Below are 21,356 nucleotides of genomic sequence, written 5' to 3'. Positions count from 1 at the left end.
TCCCAAGTTCCTAACCTTAGTTTCTGGAGTTGGGAGTACTCCAAATGTGAGAGGCCACCAATATGATGACCAATCTGGTGAAAGAGGTCCGAAGATAACCAAGTTGAGCTTCAGGCAATTTATTGCCATCCACTCCTATTTCCAACATTCCATTTTGGAAATGTTGGGCCACCTCCCCTCCGTCACCTTTAATTGCCAATACCAATTGCGTGTCATCCGCATAAGAGGTTAGGCTCATCCCATGTGCTTGGATGACTTTAGCAAGGTCCGACACATAGATATTAAATAGTGTCGGACTAAGGGATGAGCCTTGAGGTACCCCACATGGCAACGAAAGCTTAGCAGATTGGTATGGCCCGAGAGTGACGGCCTGGGTTCTGTCTGTGAGAAACGAGGCGAGCAGATCTCTTGCAGTATGGCAAATGCCGATCTTTCCGACACGGTCGACCAAGATCTTATGGTCGACCGTATCGAAGGCCGCTGATAAGTCCGGCAATACCAAAACTGCTGTCCCGCCCTGGTCTCGAATTGCTCTCACATCGTCTGAGGTTTTAATTAAGGCAGTTTCGGTACCATGATATTTCCGGAATCCGAATTGTGTATCGTCGAGCAATCGATGTTTCTCGATGTGCTCCGATAGTTGTATGTTCATTGCCTTTTCAACCACTTTACCTATGAAAGGGAGACTGGCTATTGGCCGGTAGTTTTTTAACTCTGTCTTATCAAGGCTTGGTTTCTTTAAAAGAGGTTTCAGTAGTGTGTTTTTTAAGGAGTTGGGATATGTTCCGGAGGTCAGAATGAAATTACATACTTGTGTGATGACCGGGATAATAGAGTCCATCACCGGAGGAAGGACCGAGAATGGACAAGGGTCCAATGCTGATCCTGTTTTAATTGTGGAGACAATAGTTATTGTATGGTCATTCGTTAGGGGTTTGAAGCTGGTAAAGGCTGTTGCTGGATGTGTATTGGAGGAAGAGGGGTTCGTTATAGTAGACTTGGAGGTAAAGGCTTGGTAAATGTCATCCACTTTAGCAAAAAAGAAATTAGCCAGCGCCTCACACATTACTTGGGATGGAGGTGGAGTCAGGTCGGGAACATTACCTGACAGAGATTTGGTGATTTAATATAGTTTTTTGCTGGAGTTCTTAGCTTGCTCAATTTGATCTGAGTAAAAAGACTTTTTGGCCTTTACAATCATTGTTTTATAAACAGCCAATGAATCTTTGTAGCGGGTCCTACATACTATGTCATACGTTTTCCTCCAATGCCTTTCGCAGTTCCTATTGTGTTGTTTTTGCGTTTTTAGTTCGTCCGTATACCACGGAGCAGTTGGAGTAGATCTATTCTTGGATATAGACTTAATAGGGACCAAAAGATTAGTAGCGTGGCCTAGCCAGTCCTGAAATTGTTGTGTTGCCATAATCGGATCGGAGGAAACCAGCGGTCGTGTACTATCCAACTGTTTTTTTAGGTCTGGCTGGTTAATATTCTTCCATGCTTTGAAAGAGCCAAGACCGGGGGGGATGACTTTCTTGCTCGAGGGTGCCTTAATTTTCATAGTACTGAATACGGCATAATGATCTGTCCATGGCATCGGTAAGATATCCGATACCTGTAGACCCTCAACATTAGAAAATATGCCGTCTAAGGTATGCCCCGCCAAATGGGTGGCCGAGGCAACCAGTTGTTTAAGCCCCAGTGTTTCCATATCAGAGATAAGGGCAGAAGTGTCTTTATGGTTATTGTCTTCTAGGTGGAAGTTCATGTCACCCAAGACCGTAATGGAATCCTCAGTGGCGAGTGATTCCAGTATTGTGCTTAGGCTAGCTAAAAAGCCTGTCTTAGCTCCTGGGGGTCGATATAAAAGTACCCCCTTAAAATTGCAGAGAGCACTAAGCTTGATTGCGAACTGCAGGGCTTCACATGAGGTGTCCGGAATGTGTGAGGTTGTAACAGCGAACCTTTCCTGGCTATGATAGCTAGCCCTCCACCTTTTTTCCTGACTCTGTCCTGTCTATAAACTTTGTAACCGCTAGGTGTGGCGATCACTAAATCCGGTTCTGAAGAATCGTCAGTCCAAGTCTCCGTAATGAAGAGGATGTCCAGGTTAAAGTCGGTTATGAGATCTGCTATTTCCTGACTGTGTTTACACAGTGAACGCGCGTTAATAAGGGCCATGACAATAGATGTATCTATACCCTTAGTGTGTAGCTTGGCGTGCGTTCTGATAGTTATTTAATATCGCGCTATTACAGTGTGAACAACACAGTACAGCATCCTTTGGGGTTAAGGTTAAGTCAAGGGGTATACAGCCTGGAGCTATGGGCGGTCGGAGGTCCATCAGGGAGGAGCGGGAATAGACCAAATGCCAGTTAGCCTATGTTGGGCCAGGGGTTGTGGCCCTGGGCCCGGTCCCGGCGCGGACGGGCGCAGACGGGCTTGCCTTTGGCACGCCTTCGGCGCGCCGCCGGCGCGCCCGATGCGCGGACGGGGAGGTTTAGTGGTTTTATACATGTGTATGAGGGCTCGAGGAGGGTGGGAGGGCTCGAACAACTACACCACCAGCCTTACCCTCAGCAAGATGGCGACTGAGGAGGGTCGGGTGAGGTGAAAGCGCCTAGTAACAGCAGCGCTGTAGATGGACAGGTCGGTGAGCAGCCTCGGAGCGACGCAGATCTCGCGCCGAGGTAGGGACAATAATTTTAAAACTACAAGCTAAAATATATACAGGTCTTAAAAAACGTTATTTTTTAATCAATAACGAGCACACAATCACAATTGCAGGTAAAGCAAAGATTAGAGCAAAGATCCCCCGGCTTCCGCCTCAGGGGAGAAAATATGCAAATTGCGCGATGAACTGAAGACCAACCCTTAAATATCCCGGGAGGGCGGGAGGGCTCGAACAACTACACCGCCAGCCTTACCCTCAGCAAGATGGCGGCTGAGGAGGTTCGGGTGAGGTGAAAGCGCCTAGTAACAGCAGCGCTGTACTTGCATGTTTCATTATACTAATTCAACACTAATCCTCTATGGGTCCCGGAGTAGCGTGCTACTTGCCGAAAAAAGCGCTTTGTCGCCTCGTCAGGGGTAGTAAGCGCTATATAAATGCAATTACAATACAATCCGCAACTCAGGCCAGCTACAAAAAGCTAGTAAATAAAACCATCAAATTGGATTTTTCAACTGAGGACAAATTATCAGTGGCGGGTAGAGTCCACAGCTGGTTCGTGCTACACAGCTACGGCAAAGCAACACCTCAGCCCTACTTTCACACGGGGTACACTTACTCAATAAAAGAAAAAATTCTGAGATACCGACTGGGCTTATTACCGTCACTCCTACACCATCCACCCTGGAAATGCAACACTACGACTGATTGCCGCCTGTGCGGTACAGAGAAAGAAGACACGGTACACTTGGTGTGTATCTGTAAGTAGCTAAAGGCTGAGCGAAGAGCTAGGTTATGCACACTCCTCAACCAAAGAAGCACTTGATCATGCAGACAGGCGGTCTTGGCTTTTTTTTGCCCCCGGACACATACTGGAAAACCCCTCTACTTTGCCCATTGCAGATTAAATATTTAGGCATCCTTTTAGATATGTTAGATATACACTTTAAAAAAAAACAAATTTTTGCAATTTTATATAGCGCAAACTTGATCCGAAGGTTTCAGGGAGATTAAGGGATTTGCCCAGAACCACAGGATGTTTGGGCCGCCCGGCAGACTCGAACCTGGTTCCCCAGCTTCAAAGGTCAGCCGCCCTAGCTGTTAAGCCACAGCCACTCTATTTTAGATTGCCTATATTGCACTTTAAGCTTTTAAGCTGTTTTGTTGAAGTAACATTCTGACCATAAGCTTCACACTCCGCCTGCTTTTTTGCAAGACCTAACCACTGCTTCAATATAGGTTAACAGATTATGAAATGGGACTCAAACTGAACTTGTTTTCAACCCTGTGAATAATATGCTGTGACTCAGTAATTCTTGCACAGGGACATTGTTATTTGAATGATTTCACCATGTTTTATCATAGTTCTTGGTTGCAAAGGTTTTAATTAAACAAGCAATACTAAAATGTGAAACTGACGCACACCAGTGACACGTGCAATTGCTCCATCGCTGCACTAATGCAAACCAGTGGGCAGAATGATTGCTTTAAAAAAACAAAAACAAGATAACACCGCTTAGAAATGATACCGATTGTAAGTGACGTGTCTGCTGGGTGATCGAGGTGCATCTCACTCGGAGCCAGCCTTGACTGTTCGACTTCACGACCCCTGGAACTCAAAGCACGCACGGGAAGCGCTGGACAATTCAGCGAGCTTGCAAGTGTCTTACATCTGTGGTTACAAAGCCAACAGCGGTGCATCTCACAAGGATCCCTAGCTGCCCCCGAAGTCACTGGTCCTGGATGTCCGGCCCTCAATAGGCCAACTAACAGCAGTGGATCTCACAAAGACACTGTAGTATCTTCATGTTTTGTTATTATGTACTATGTGATCTTGTTCCTAGCTGCTTAGCCAGTGTGAGTGTTCTGTGTGGAATGTTTGTGGGCCATGAGTGGAATGCTGGAGTGACCCGGTATGAGTGGTGACGGTTGGTGGAAGGGCTGAGCAGAGCTAGCAGGCTGCCCCAGGTGGGGCTGCTATACAGAGCTTAACTACTACTTGTTATCCAAGCGATATGTTTATCTACTTGAATAAACCTACTTAAACTACATCTACCAGCCTTGTCTACGTTACTACAGAAGCCTACCTGCCCCCAAATTCACTGGCCTGGGGATCCGGCCCTCAATAGACTCACAGCAGTGCATCTCACAAGGATCCATAGCTGCCCCCGACGTCACTGGCCTGGGGATCCGGCCCTCAATAGGGCAATTAATAGCAGTGCATCTCACAAGGGTCCTGCCCCCGACGTCACTGGCTCTAGAGATCTGACCCTCAACGGGCCAACTGAAACTGAAGCCGATAAGAACAGCTCAAGTTAATTTGGTTTAAATGAGCTTTAACCTCTTCACTGCGGCGCGGATTCCGCCGCAGTGTTGGGACATTCCAATCTCGGGCGTGGCTCGGACGGCCCCTGTCTTTCGTGCGCAGACGCCCACCGTGACTCATGACGGCCGGGGGCCGTCATGAGCACGGAAGAGGTTAAAATGATTTGTATTTCATGCATCTATACGTATTCATGCATCTATACGTGATACCCATAAGGATTTCTGCTCACGAGATGTGCACCGTCTACAGTGACCTGTGTAACCTGCGGACCAAGGGTTTTAACCTAAATATCATGGAGCTGTGTGTGCAGGTACATCTTTAAAGTAGGCCTGGACAGAGAATGCAGTGCCGCGTTGTGGCCAAAAATCTCTGCCGTGCAAAACGGAGCTCTGCAGGAGGAGTGGATTAGGTCGCAACATTCAAGCTGAATTTTAGCACCGGGTGTTTGTCCCGTGCTATAAAATCACCATGAACTGCATCACCTGCAGCAGAAGGGGGCACCACTTCTTTCTGCTGCTCGAGTGCATGTTCTCCTCGAGAGGCCGCTTCCTCAATGCGAACGCAAGGTTTCTCCTCGCGAGCGGTGGCAACCACCCGCATTGAGAAATTTAGCCGGGAGGTGGTCTGGATGAAGATTTTCCTCACTCACACTCGCCTACTTAATGTTGGCCAACGCAAGCGAGTAGAAAACTCTGCTCCATAGAGGTTTTTTTGGAACTCCGTGCCCTACGTGGAGTGGGGAAAAACTCGGCGAGCGGAGCTTCATGCCCAGGCCTACTTTAAATCCAACTTAGTGGGTACTTGCACCGCTGAAGAGAGCCGGGGGTAACTTGCACCTCACAGTAAGATAGGCCAATGCGTGAACGTGACACTGTAGAGGTGAGTCTGTTCTGCAGGTTCCACTCAGGGGAAGGGAGCTCGGTATTAAACAACTTGTTGCAAGCTCCTTGTGCAAACTGCAGGCCAGAAGTCCCACCCTGGTAGAGTAACTGAACGGGTTAATGTTCCTGCTGCAGAGATCTACAGGTTACCTGCATGTCTCAAGTGTAAGCCCCATTACACATCTTAAATGGTTAGTGTGCCTGCTTCGGAGATCTGTATGCAACCTGTTACAAGTAATAGCTTGGAAACTTGTCACTGACTTGCAAAGGGAACAACATTTTTGCAAGGTCAGGTAGATTCACATCTTTGTTTGATTCAAGTGGTGAGTACATTAGTTTTCAGACTTGGGTGGCTGCAATCATAATATGCATTCTAGTGTATTTTGTGACCGCCCCAGGCTCCCCCGCCTCTGATCGGTCGGTAGGGCTGATGAGCAGTCACATATCTGCTCAGATGAGACATTTGCAGCCTGCTCTTGCTCATAAGCAAACAGAGCTGCACGCGAGTGACGTAGGCGCCACACTTACCTCCTCTTCTCTACAAAGCACCTGCTGGCTGAGAGGGACCCACAGGACACGGGGCCTCTTGGTGGATTGCAGCCACAGGCTTTGATCCTCTCTGGCAGAGGTCAGAGGTTAGGAGCAGAGCCCTCCCGTGCAGCATTCTCACTGGCAGGACCGAGGAACAGTCAGGTGCCAGGATCGCCTTGCAAAGCCAGTGGGGCTGGGGAAGGGTCAGTCATGTGACAGATTTGCCTTTGAAAGGATGGTAGGGCTGGTTCTGATAGAGCGACTTTTAAGACCATTGACTGAATGATTCGTAGTGCTGGGTGCAGTCAGTCACAGGTGATCACATATGAAAGGCCGGCTGGGCTGGGATAGAATCAGTGATATATGATCCTTGTATTTAACAGGACAACAGGTTTGGGGCAGAATCGGTCAGGTCAATAAATCAATCAGAGTACTTGTAGAGCGCGCTACTTACCCGTGACTGTCTCAAGGCGCTGAGGGGGGTGGGGGGGTGCTGATACTGCCAGGTCTTGAGGAGTCTTCTGAAGGTGAGAAGGTCTTGGGTCTGTCGTAGGTGGGTAGGGAGGGTGTTCCAGGTCTTGGTGGCGAGGTAGGAGAAGGATCTGCTGCCAGAGGTCGTTCGTTGGATGCGGGGGATGAGGGCGAGGCTGGCGGAGCTGGCGGGTGGGGTTGTAGAAGCGGAGTCTGCTGTTAAGGTAGGCTGGTCTGGTGTTGTGGAGAGCTTTGTGTGCGTGGGTGACGAGCTTGAAGGTGATCCTCTTGTCGACGGGGAGCCAGTGTAGGTCTCTCAGGTGGGGCATGTCACATGTACCCAGCACTTAGGAGCCTCCATCTTATCTTATCTGAGATCCTTGGCAAGCAGCCACACTGATGGAGGGAGGGGCAATAAATAAACTGTTCAACACAGCCAGCTAGCCCTCTTTTATCTAATTGGCTATGCAGGACCTTGGAGTCATCCTCTCCCAGGGGAGTACATAAGTTGTTCCAACAGAGTTTTTCTCTTCCTTGTTCCTCTACAGATAGGAAAGTATGATGCAGCGGGCAGGGCCGACCTCTAGCATGGGCGAGCTGGACTCACGCCCAGGGCGTCGACATTCGTAGGGGCGCCAGGAGCTGCCTGCAGTTCAGCACTGGCAGGAGGGTGATTCAGATGAAAGGGGGGGGCGGAGTAGCGAAGTTTGTGTCATTACCAAGACCTGCACTGAATACAATAGCCACCAGCACCCCTCTCCCTGGCAATCACATTGTTGCAAATACAAAACTACTGTGTTACTCTATTGCTGGTATTTTATTAAGTTTATTAAGAGATAGGATGTGGTTTAATGACATTGGAACTGGAACCAGGTTCGAGTCCCAGCGTCGACTTAACATCATGTAATCCTGAGCGAATGTCCCATGCTTAAATAAATCTAACCTTGTGTAACGTAACTGGTGCTCAAGTAAAGGGGCAGAGTTTGCGCTATATTCATATTTTGAAAAATAAAGTTTACTGGTTCCCTTTGCTTTCTAGTACTTTCAGTTTTGTTTCTCCTCACCATAAATATAGGACTACTAGTACCAGGATGCAAAGAAAAACGCATATTTGCTAAGTTAATAGCGATACATAACATGTGTATTTGTAAAGCGCATGTTCACCCGTAGGTATCTTCGCGCGGAATAACATATTTATTGTTACCCAACTCAATGGTACTCATTTTAATCAACCTCAGATGGATGAAAGGCTGAGTGGACCCGCTGGGATTTGAACCTGTGACCATGAGGTCAAACACAGGCTCCTACAGTGGATGCATTAGTCCACTGAGCCACCAGACCTGGTTTGCCCTTTGTATATCTTGAGTGACAGGATACAACTAGGATAAAAAGCAGAGGATTGAGGGGCACCACATTTGGTTCTACCGAGGGCCCTCTCTGAGCAGAGGCCGGACCTGCAGCCGAGCTCTCTGGTCGAGAGCCGGGCACATGAGACCAGGAGTGATGCTCCGGAGGGCTCCCCCCAGAGCTCGGAACGCGAAACATTCAAATAAAGAGGGAAAAGAAAGCACACACCAACTAAGTGTTAAACAACCACTGGCAAAGACAATAGGTCTGGCCCTGTTAGGTCTCGCCTACTGACAGCCTTGTATTAGCCTGTCCAATATTGACTGTCCAATAATGCTTCTGGCGGGTCTATTTCTGTTCTCCACAGCGCGGGGACACGCCGGGATGGCGTAACCAAGTGCTCTACAAACTACCTTATTATTATTATTATTATTATATTATTAATATAGAACCAAAGTGGGCTTGATTCAATAGCTTTCTTCCCTAGTGTTTGTCCTGCCCAAGAAGCTTTTCGGCCCCTTTGCACTGTAACGGGATGAGTTGTATCCTTCCACTTCTGAAGTCAAGACATTGCAGAGTATGAGGGACTAATTGCTCTCTTTCCCGCTCACTCTTTTCTTCTAACGTTCCTGTACCCCCTTCTACTCTATTTAAATATCTGGCTGTCCCACCGCACCCTTTTGCCCCCCTCGTGTTTTGTCCTTTCTCGGTCTTAGCCTGCCCTTCCCTTCCCCACCCTGCTCCATTTATTTAAATAGTTGCCCACTTCCTTCCACCTAACACTCCATCCGCAACTTGCCAATACATCTTTAGATGGTTTTTAAACCAATCGAATTAGACCACCCGTGCATATGTACACGTTCACGGCGGCCATTTTGGATTGCTTTTCTTTTGCTTTAACCCCTTGGGCGCGGCCGCGATTCTGCGCCTGTGCGGCACATTCCGATCGCGGGTGCGGTCATGACGTCCGGGAGCCGTCATCAGCACACGAGCACTGTGTGCCATGACAGCTCCCGGCTGTCATCAGCATGGAAGGGGTAAAAAAAAACTATTTCAACATGGCTGCGTGTGAAATGTTTCTGAAAGCGTGGCTACCTGCGGAAGGAAGGAAGGAAGGAAGGAAGTGCCTCCAGGGCAGATGGCGCTCAATTCCCCCTAGAGATGATGTATGGGAGGTGAATATGCCCCAAGTTGAGGGTCAAATCTAGTAAATAGGGTAATAAAGTTGAAAATGCAACTACAGGTCACCAGCGACAGGAGAAGGCAACATTCTTGCAAAACATCTGAGGCAATAGATCTACACTGTAAACTATGAGCTATTACCGAACACTCCTTTATTGACTAACCAAATGAGGAAATGAATTGTTATCATTCACAAACAGTCAGTAACTATGTACAAGATCACAATGAAGTCAAATGCATCCAGTTCTACTGGGGAGTGTACTACTGTACTCTATGTACTAGGGTTAGCGACCAGTTTAAGTCATGCATGATTGCAAAAACTCTGCCCAGTAACCACCTGTCCAAATCTAGAGCCCAAGGGACTCGGTGCACCGAAACCCTGCGTTATCTCTTGTTGGGTTCGGTGTAACTACAGCAACCATGGCGGTGTGCCAGGACCTACCCTCCTTGAACCGGAGATGTGGAGTCACTTGTTCAAGGGTCCGAGCCAGACCCTGAAGGACACATACTTGCATCTATACCGTATCGACATTCCGTCGACCAGGACCATGGATGTGCAAGGTTAGTGAATCTAACCTAAGCCAGGTGGATCCAAGATGCTTGAGTTTTGGCGATGGCGCCCCACAGGCTAACAGCAGTTTGGGCGCAGATCTGAAAAATACTCTGGGTAGATGCATTCGCCTTAGAAGAGCTGTAAATAGACCTGCACTCTTTTACAGACGTTGCTGTGACTGGACAGTGACCTTTACAGAGTGATGTTACTTTGTCTCATAATGTACCTGCGTTGTAAACACTCATTTATTTATTTATAAAGTTTTATATAGCGCGAACGTGATCCTGAAGGATATCGGAGCGCTTTACAATTTGAGTAAGGGAGAGGAAGGTAATAGTTGCAGTACAATTATCAAAAGGAATACCAACCCAAACAAATCAAATATGCATATCAAACAAAAAGGTTTCGAATAAAAGGGACAACGGGTAAGATAATAATTGGACCATAGAGAACTGGGAGGGGAGCAAGTGACTAGTAAAGCAGAATAACACCAAAGGCAGGACTTAGGGTATCAATCCAGAGCATTAGAGCAGACGATCCGAGACCCTTTTAAGGTAGGAACTTGTTCAGGACGAATCTTTTTACTTCCAATTTGAAGGAAACCTTGAAGGAGATTCTGCATATTTCCGGTCCATCAAGTCCTAGGGTAAGGCCTGTGTGCTCGACCCCAGCTACCCTAGAAGGGAGCAGACCCATCAGATCTAGCCGGCATCCCGCGAGCAGCGCAGTGGTACCCAGGCCTCTGGGACACCCATGGCAAACAAGCAATCATTCATCATGGAACTGGCCGGCAGCCTCTACCTGCCACATGACCTGGGGAAAAGGCCTGCCATCTTGTGAACGTGTCTTAAGTAATTCCAAAACACTATTTTATGTCATAATTGAAATATATTGAGACGGTAAAGTAGTGAGGGGGATTTCAGGCGGGAAGAAAGACAAAAAGTGGGGAGGGGGAGAAGAGAGGGCGAGAGAGGAGGAGAGAGAGCTGGAGGAGGACAATGGGTAGAGAGAAAGCAAGAGGGAAAGTCGGAGAGCGAGAGGGATGAGGCAGAGATGAAGATAAAAACAAAGAGGGAGAGAAACCGATATTAGGAAGAGAGAACAGACAGATAGAAACGCATTATTCAACAGCATTCAATTGTGAGATACAGCGAGACACCTAGGTGGCAAGAGAGAAAGAAAGGAAAGACAGCCGACGACAGATTGAGGTATGTAGGACCATTGTTTCATTGAGAAAGTAGAGAAGAGAACAAGTGAAGGAGAGAAAGAAAGAAAAAGAACGAGGCAGAGAGGTAGAAGGAGCGGGCGCCATTAAAACCACATTCACCCCACCACCACCACCTCACTGTGCTCATGATTATATTTTTTGACAAATTTGCACACTTTTTCTGCATCTTTGTTCTACTTCGCTTTCCTGTGCCTTTCCATTGAGCTTTTTTTCTGGATCCTTATAATTCCTCCGCGGGAGCTGTAAAGCGGAGTCGCAGTTAGTCCACGAATGTGGAGCTTTTCAATTCATACAGGATAGAGACCTTCCTGAAGTTCAGATCATGAAGCTGCTCTGTCACAGAGACTGTGGCCCTATTCCAGCAGAAAGTGTCATGAACCAATCAGAGGCTTCAGAACATAGCCAGTAATCTCTTTCCATTGGTCCACCAGCTGGCGTCCCTACAGGTTCTCATTCTAATGATCTGCTTCTGGTGGCTGTTCTTCCCTTTCCCCCACTGTGAGGTTGTTTGATGATCTAGATTTGCAAGTTTCCAACCCTTTGGGGTCCATTCTAGATCCTGTGATGCCACAAGCCTATTTCCCAACAGTATTCTGTTTTTTGGGTCTTTGTTGGTGGCATAGGCGCCATGTTTGGGGTGGTTGCAAGTAGTTTGGTATTGCTGGGCATGCATGCGGGATCTAGGCCGTATGTTTGGGTTGCCTGGGATACCTTTGTTGTTTCATGGTGGTCATGGTCGCCTCCAGTTGCTCGTTTCCAGGTCTGGTTCAGTGGTCCAACCGGTTGGTTCTCTGGTTGGGCAGTTGTGACTCCCTCACTTCTCCGGTTGTCTGGCATCAATCGATTCAGTTGGGAGGTTTTTAAAGGGAGTTAAGTTAGGGGACTATGGAGGTGTTGTTGGCTGTCGGCAAGATGAGGCCAGGTTTCTCCATTAGCTTTTGCTGTGTCTACAGTGTCCCGGCGTGGTTACTAACAGTTGGTGGAATGTGGGTGGCTAAGCTCAACTGTACTGTAGATAAGGCTGTTTTTACATCTCTGCTGTTGCGTGGAATTTGGTGTTAGGTTTTGTTGTCTTTCAAAACCTCGATGCTTGCTGGCTTTGATATATATCCCCATAATCCAAGCAATGTGACGTAACCGACTCGATGGTGTGATCCCTAGATCATGTTCTTACACATCCCCGTGACGCTGAGTGGAAGGGCGCGACCGGTGATCTGAAAGAGTCCTGAGAAGAACTAGGAGGAGTGTTCATGACTCAGCGCATTTGGTCTTCCTAGTAAGTACTGTAAGCGCTAACATGTACGGTTACTATATGTACAGTTGTGGAAGACGAGTGACACAACCAGATTCTTGCAAGTATAGGTGGATGTAGGCCTGCCTGAGACTCCAGAGCTGTGAAATATCTGTAAAAACAAGACAAGGAGCACAGTCTGGAACCTCTGAACGTACCACATGCCGTGTCAGTCACTAACAGTGTTTTGTAAACCCAACAAACATTATCCGGACCTGGCAGACAGGGCGTGGCCTTAGCAGCCCCCCGCGGACCCGCAGCCCTTGCCGCTCAAGCGCAGCACCGCGGTCACCGCCTACCAGTGGCCTCACGCAGCACCTCTTAGTTCATGATGTCCTCCGCAGGCTCCAGGATTGGTATTAAAGATCTGAGAACCAGGAGTTCCATTTGCCAGGGCAAACAAAAGTAAGTCCCTCTCGTATTCAATATAATGTAATCAAGTCTCTCATAACCATACTTAACTCACTGCAATATACACACACTGAACTTTGTTATGTGTCAAAATGTCTAATTTATTCTAGTATAAAAAGTGCATTCATTAAAATCTTTATAATGGTATCCTAAAATAGCACATGTATGACTTTTTACTTTTTACATATAAAATGTTTTCATATCCAGCTCTACACTATATTTTATCAACATTAAAAACACAGTAAATACATTTTCATATGTAGTATCACTATGAATACACAAACATGTCACAGTCAATATATACAAGTAACTGCATACTTTCACCATAATACACAGAGAAATCACAAAAAGAATTTTTGAAAGAATCACAAAAAATATATATTTTTTGGAGTTGACAACGCCGCATTTCGGTCGACGAGGCTTGATAGATCCCACCTTCTTCAGTACAAGAATTGTATTTGACAACAGAAATCTCTCTGCACTCTGTTGTTCAACGACCCCACCCTATCATTCCAACTGGTTGGAGAGGATTTTAGGATGCATTATATTCTTTTATTTTTATCCTTGTTACTCCCCATAAGAAAATTATTTATTTACTCCACTTCACCTCTTCCAAATGTAGGATGATTCACTCTATTTATGGAGTGGTGTGGCTCACTGGTTAGAGGTGGCAGACCCGGATGCAGAGAAAGGCCCGGGACCAGGGTTCAATTCCCGACGCGGCAGGGTCGTGGACCAGGGTCAGCGGACTCGATAATTCTCGCCTCGGTGCCTACTCTAACCAGGGATCACACACTGCAACTCTGGGCATTATCTTGCCTCTTCTCTACAACGGCCCCCCCCACATTCGCCGGGGATGCCTGGTTTCACCTTGGAGATACCCAGTAGGGACCATCTCACAGGGATAGCCTGGACGGGTTCCCCAGCGGTCTACAGCGCCACAACGCCTCAGGGCAGCAGTGCGCTTTACAAGACACATTTTTTTTTTTTTTTACCTTTTTCGATATGGAAGTACCTATTCAGTCTCTCCAGGTAAGGGTAAGACCGCTGTTCTGGATCCTCAGCGATGATTAAATAAGGGTGCCCCTTCCAGGAGTCCTAAAAAACTTTTGTCCCATCTCCCTTTTACCAGCCCCGGCTAAGATCCTCCAGGCTCATCTTAACCACCATCTATCCACCTTTTTGGAGGGCTCAAATCTGTTAGATATTTCTCAACATGGTTTTCTTAATGACCACAGTACAGAGTCTGCCCTTACTGTCGTTATTAACAACATCTGTTCTTAGGTCGACAGGGGCCATACCACTCTTCTGGTCCTACTCGACCTTACGGCAGCCTTTGACACCCTGTCTCCCTCAGTCCTGGTCTCTAGGCTTGAGGAGATTGGGGTTGGGGTTGGGGTTGGAGGCTCTGCCCTCAGCTTATTGGCTTCCTTCCTCCATCAAAGGGAACAGAGAGTTAAGATGGGAAATTTTCTGTCTCCCTCCCAGTCAGTGCAATGTGGGGTCCCGCAGGGCTCTTCGTTAAGTCCCCTACTATTTAACATCTACGTGACCCCACTTGCCAAAGTGGTGAGATCCTTTGGATTTGAGGTCCTGTCGTACGCCGATGACACTCAGATCATGGTCTCTATCACACAGTCGGTCAACGACTCAGCCCTCAAGTTCAGATCTTGCATGGAGACAGTATCCCAGTGGATGATTCGGAACTTTTTAAAATTAAATGGGGAAAAGACGGAGGTCCTGGTTTTTTGAGGAAACCAGGAGATTTGGTCTGATGACTGGTGGCTGGGCTCCCTTGGGGACTGCCCCCACCCGGTCCACTCTGCCAGGAACCTTGGAGTCTTGATAGATTCTGCACTTTCCTTTGACCTTCAGGTCAATAGAACTGTATCCACCTGTTGTGGCATCATCAGGACCCTGAGAAAGATTGCTTCCTATCTGTCTCCTGCTGCCTGGAAACAAGCCACAGTTGCCCTAGTTTCCTCAAGGCTCAATTACTGTAATGCCCTGTATAGTGGCATAAATAAGAGCTCTGTCCATCATCTTCAGATGGTACAAAATGCTGCAGCCAGGATGGTTTTGAACCTCCAGAGGCTTGCCTCAGTAACCCAGGCTAGGAAGTCTCTTCACTGGCTTCCGGTTCATTCCAGGATCTCCTTCAAACTTCTTTGTTTTGCCCACAGGGCTGTCTTTGGCTATGGCTCGGAAGGCATTAGGTCTCTTGTCTGTGCATACACTCCCAGTAGAACACTTTGCTCTGCCTCCAAAAATCTTCTTTCTGTCCCCAGATTTTCTAGAGCTAAGTGGGGAGGTAGAGCCTTTTCCACCTTGGTCCCCAAATTATGGAATTCCCTCCCTCCAGAACTGATCAGTCAACCTTCATTGATCTTCCGCAGACATCTTAAAACTTGGCTTTTCACCAAAGCGTACCAGTAATTCCTCTTCTCGATGTCCTGAGACTATGTGTTTGTCCGTTGTCTGCGCCTTGATGCCCTTGGGCTAAGTCGCACAATACAAATCCCCGTTAATTCATTCATTCTTATGCCTTTACGGCGTAGTCTTTTGCTTTATTGGGCTTTCACGTCGACTTGGTCACAATGCTTTCTTTTTTGTTCTTTGTTGTCGGTGACACTCAGGAGTTTGTGGCACGAGGAGAGGGCCTGTCTGACGGTGGAAGAGGTGTGGCGCAGCAGACAGGGTGAATGACTCCGGAACTCGGGGGCTCACGGTTCGATACCCGGTGCTGGATTAGCCCATCACCAAGCAACTCTGGGCAATAGCTCGCTGAATCTTCCCGATGGCCCCTAGTGCCTTGACACCTTCGGGTAATTGTTCGCGCTTTACAAATACTGGACATTTACATTTAACCAACAAAAAACAATCAATCATCAGGGTTATAAAGAAAATTACTCACTTGCCAGAATATTATTGACCAGCCTTGTAGTTATGTAACATTTATCCAGCACTATTAAGTGGCAATTCGCATGCCATCAGAGCTCATGATCCCACATGATGCCAATTATCAGGTGCCGTTAGCGCCTGCACACCATCACTCCTAGGGTGGGAGCCGGAAATGCTGGGAGAGCCCGAGGGATGCTGGGACAGCGGCCATTGGGTCTTGCCTGCAACAGTGCATGTGCTCTCGCTTGCAAGAGATATTATATACAAAAAGGGTGTTGGTGTGTGCCCATAGCTTACCATTTGTTGGCTTCATTGTCACTCTTAGCTTCTGGCTCCTAATTGGGCAATACACTCCAGCTTGAATGAATGAATGAATAAATATACAATTTATAGAGCGCTAATTTAGCCCAAGGGCGTCAAGGCGCTGTAACAGAACGCTGTACAGACAGGAGAGGTCATGCTCAAACAGGGGTATATGTGAAAAGCCAGGTCTTCAAGGACTTGCGGAAGAGGGAGCGTGACACCTGCCCAGCGAGTTCCTCCGGGAGGGAGTTCCACAGCTTCGCCGCAGCAGTAGAGAAGGCTCTACCTCCCCATTTCGACTTTTTAAACCTTGGCACGGTTAGTGGGTTTTTGTTTGCGGACCTAAGCTCCCTAGTGGGAACATAACGCTGGAATATTGTTTTAATACCGTCAGGGCCCAAACCATAGTAGGCATTATGGATCAGGCAGAGGGTTTTAAAAATAATTCTACAGTCCAAAGGAAGCCAATGCAGTTTGAGGAGAGAGGCAGAGACACTGGGTGGTATTTTGGCAAATCCATTACCAGCCTGGCAGCAGCATTCCGCACAAGCTGCAAGCGTTGCACCACTCCTTTGTTAACCCCTTGGGCGCGGCCGCGATTCTGCGCCTGTGCGGCCGTTTTAAAGAGTGGGCGGGATCATGACGGCCCCCAGCGTCATCAGCACACGCCCACCGTGATGCATGACGGCCGGGGGCCGTCATCAGCATAGAAGGGGTTAATGCCCAAATAGAGGGCATTACAGTAATCCAATCTGGAAATTACTAGGGAGATGACAGACTGTTTACGTGAGGCAAGCGAAAGGAACTGGGAGATCTGCCTAAGGATCCTAATAATCACAAAACAAGTGGACACTGTCCTGCTAATTTGCAGGCTCAAAGAAAGAGAATTGTCCACTATGACCCATAGGTCGTTCCCATGGGAAACAGGGCTAGGGCAGTTGCCCAGCGTGTCCCTCCACCAATCGCTGGACCAGATGTCCAATTGGTTACCAAATATCAAGACTTCGGTCTTCTCACCATTCAGTTTCATAACATTTTCCACCATCCAGGACGAGACTGCTTGCATACAATTTTTAAAATTAGTGGCGGAGTCCCTAATGCTGTGAGTGATGGACACCATTATTTGTGTGTCGTGAGCATACAACAACACCTCCAGCCCAAAGGATCTCACCACCTTTGCCAGTGGGGCAACATAGATATTAAAAAAGTGTTGGGTTCAAGGAGGAGCCCTGAGGGACTCCACACGATAGGGAATTGGAAGCAGAGTAGAATTGGCCCATTTTCACTGCTTGTGTCCAATCACTGAGGAAGGCGGCAAGGAGCCCCAGGGCAGAGCCCCCGAACCCTATCTCCCTGAGACGTTCAACCAGCCTCAGAGGAGATAGGGTATCAAAAGCTGCGGTAAGGTCAAGTAGGACCAGCAAAGTAGTGTGACCTGCGTCCACCTGGGTACGGATATTACTAAATACTGCAGTCAGAGCTGTTTCCGTACTATGGTGGCTTCTAAAGCCATGTTGTGAACCATCGAGAATCTGATGGTCTCTTAAGTAGGCACTAAGGTGAGTAAGGAGTTTAAAGATGTTTCCAAAATCTTAGTTGGGACTGGTAGCAGAGAAATCAGCCGATAGTTTTTCAATTCCGTGGGGTCCACTGAAGGCTTTTTTAAGACTTAACCACTGCAGACTTCCAGGAGATGGGGTATTGCCCCTCTGAGATGGCAACATTCAGAACAGCGGTAAGGTGGGGGATAATAGCCTCTCTGCCAATTTTTCACTCCCTCTTCTTTCTTCGGGAGCATGGACCAACAACAGATCAATTACCTTTGATTAGTGTCCTTCTGCTACTGCTTGTGAGGGGGTTGAGGTACTTTTTTTCTCATTTCACCTTTGTTTTCCAATCGTTGATTGTCCTCATTGTCTGGCAATGGTCTGTCGTTGATTGCCCTCATTGTCTGTGTTGCTTTTCCTCTCTGCCACTCCCCCATTGTCCGTGTTGCTTTTCCTCTCTGCCACCCTTGTTGTCCTTTGTTGCTTTTACCTCCCTCCCACCCCTGTTGTCCTTTGTTGCTTTTTCCACCTCTCATCCCCCATTGTCTCTGTTGCCATTTCCCCCTTCTAACCCCTGTTATCCGGGTTTCAAATTCTCTCCTCCTTTCCCCTCTTTGTCTATGTTGCAAATTTCCCCTCACACCTCCCTGTTGTCTGTGTTGCAAATTCTCTCCTACCACCCCCCTTGTACGTGTTGCAAATTCTCCCTCCCACACCCCCATTGTTTTTTTTTTTGGCTCAACCGCTGTAAGATAAAAAGTGTCATGACACGGACAGTGCTGGCTGCGTCATACTGAGTTTTTAAAACTGTACTTTTATCCATGCTGCTAACCTAAGCTGCTGTACAACATGGCTAAAAGACATTAGCAAAGCCCTTGCTTTTGCATAGACACCCGCTCTGCCCTTGGCCACATAGATTTCCATGTCCACCACCCACCAACTCATTGCTAGTTCAGGCGCAGTGGGGCCAGAGACACCCTGCGTCCCTGCACACTGGCTCAAATGGTGGGTCACAGTAGCTACACTGCTCTCCGCCACTGAAAGGGTGTCATAAATGGTGGCAAGAGCAAAGCCAATAGGTCTAGCTTGGATGAGCTAAAACATGCAAATACAGGTACGCACAAGCGTTGTTTCTCTCACTGAAGCCCAAGGCAAGCACACTCGCTATTTAGCTCATTGAAACCCATGTACCCTTTAATCTGGTTTGCTAAATGTGGACTACATTGCCTTGAACTGGGAACTTTTTGTCCTAAAACGGATTCACACTTATTTTTCTGGCACTTTCAGGGTAGGTCTTGCATTTGGCAGTCATCTTAGACTGCCAGGCGGTGCTGGTGCCCTGAACTCCTGTTCACCCCTGGGTGCCACTGGGAGGCAAGTGGCAGCCGAACTGTAAATGCTGCCGAGAGGGCGAAATCCTCAAGGTGACAAATATTTATCTTGGCACTGTATCTGGACATACCTGCCACCGACTGCATATCTGTAGAGGCCCTCGCGTGCACAATGAGAGAGATATGACCAGAGCCACTGAAATGAGGCAACTTTGCGACTGCAGCGCTTTCTGCATAATTATGGCTTTACCGTATAATACAACATCTGTTGTATATGCAGATTTTAACAAATGGATCAAAAGTTACTAAAAATGCGGCAACACAATGCTGTGCAATGGATGGCCCTTTACTAAGGTTGACAGGTCTACTTTTGTTGGTTGTTGCTGTATTTGGGTGCCACACTAGTACTAATGGGGTGAACCTTTGCTCAGATAGTATTACTTGTTGTCATTTTTACACGTTCACACTATCACAAAATATGCCACATTGTGCAGCATTCTTGTTGCATTATTTAGTCAGCCCCGCCACGAATATGTTACTCCCTTCCACATAATTCCAGTGTCCCTAGATAGATATGACTGAGGGAGCATGCTAGGATTTGAAAAAATTAATTAGAAAAAAAATGCCCGGCAACCTCTCTATTCATTTTAACAGAGCATCAATCACTCATTCTTGTATGTACAACAAAGTTTGATCCACTTTATGTATTTTCCTTTATTACTTGTTTATCCTCAAAGATATGTTCATGCAATGCATTGAAAATTCATATAACATTTTATCATACCTGCAATAAACAGAAGATGATTCAATCTCATCAAACTCATTATTACAATTTTAGACCACTTTAATTGGGTCAAACATGCGAGAAGTGTATTTTCTCCTTTAACATCTCAAACCCCATCCATTCTTCCACCAGTATTTCAACCAACCAATCATTTACTCCTTCATGCATAAACAATCCTCAGCTCTTCTTAAATCCATAACAAATGCAGAATGGGTCTTCAAATAAACACTTTAAATGTATCTTGGAATATGTCCCATATCATTCAAACATGGGTCATTACCGAATTCACCATAAATCTACAGTTCTCATCAATGTTCCCTCTCATTTTTAGGTCTCGCCTAGCGACGCAGCGCATGCGCTGATGTCTTGGCGAGATCTATCGTTGTGGCTTTTTCGTCGAAAGGGGGACAGGACATGTGCATGCGTATGGTGTTAGCACAAGAGACAGCAGATGTGCGCATATGGAGGACAGGAGATGTGCATGCACACAGCTCGCGGCGTTAGCACAACTCCTGCTCCCTCTCTCCCTCCCGGTCTACACTTACTGGTGGTGGAATACACCACCCTGTCACCCAGGACCTCCACCAACCCTCTGTGGGTTTTGGGGCTCTCTCTCGGCCCTACCGTGCCTCTCACACTCGTAAGAGGACACCAAGGGTGCAGGCACAGAGAGCACGTGACAGATGAGGTGCTTACATTTAAAATTAAGAGAGTCAGTGCAGACTCGTGGAGGTCGCCTCAGAGAGGCACAAGCTTTGATTGGGCAACAAGTAGCACTAAGGAACACAGGTGCTATGGAGTTTATGAATGTGGTGTGTACTGGAATTATGTTGGTTGAATTGGATTAGTTAGCTGTGAAATTGTGTAGTGGATTTGTGTTGTAGAATTATGTGGCATGGAATTATGTGGATAGTAATTATGTGGTATTGAGTTATTGGAATGTGGAGTGGGATCATGCGTTATGGAGTATAATTATGTGGAATGGTCTTTTGTGTTGTGGAGGGGTATGTATTGCAGTTTAATTATGTGGTGTGCTGTTGAATTTTGGGTTTTGATGTGGAATTGTGTGGCATGGATTGGATGCATGAGGTGTGTTGTGTAATTGTGTTAAGTTGTATTGAGTGATTTGGTGTGGAATTATGTGGTGATGATTGAAAATGTGTGGAGATGAATTGTGTGGCGTGGAAGTGATTGGATAGCTTTGTGTTTTTGTGATGGAAAAAAAAAACAACTAGAAGGAGCTAAGCTCCAGATCTGTGTGTTTGGGTGTTTAAAAACTGCATTTAGTTCTCTCCTATTCGCTCATATGTCACTACCAGTCAGCATAGAGTTTGTGATGTGCAGTCTGTAGATTTGTTACTTTTAACCTGTACGTGTTTGAAGTGAGACGTTTGAATGTTAGCGGGCAAAGGGAATGGATCATATTAGATCTGTTGTTGCTTCTCCATCTGCCAACCAATCTACTGAGGACGATCCAATTTCTGAATGTCTCTAGTTGTGAGCTTCCTTCCCACCCCCCTTCCAAAATCCACGACCTCTCGTGTTGATGTAAATCAACCTTCAAAGTGGTAAATGGTAATGTCGCTGCGCCACGGGAT

General features: G+C 47.1%; 1 protein-coding gene across 5 annotated transcripts in view; it reads right to left on the bottom strand.

The window, feature by feature from the left end:
• Positions 1–21,356, bottom strand: part of LOC144798526 (beta-1,3-galactosyltransferase 5-like) — a 255,786-nt gene that overhangs the window by 132,430 nt on the left and 102,000 nt on the right. The window contains exon 1 of one of the 5 annotated variants that reach the window (XM_078669453.1): positions 6,864–7,170. The exons of the other annotated variants lie outside the window; for them this stretch is intronic. The gene's annotated coding sequence lies outside the window, so the exon portion shown is untranslated. Of the gene's footprint in view, positions 1–6,863; positions 7,171–21,356 lie in introns of those variants that run through there. 5 annotated transcript variants of the gene reach the window in all.

This window comes from Lissotriton helveticus, chromosome 12, assembly GCF_964261635.1.
Source record: "Lissotriton helveticus chromosome 12, aLisHel1.1, whole genome shotgun sequence".
Taxonomy (NCBI): Eukaryota; Metazoa; Chordata; class Amphibia; order Caudata; family Salamandridae; genus Lissotriton; species Lissotriton helveticus.
This window is presented reverse-complemented; position numbering and strand designations above follow the sequence as displayed.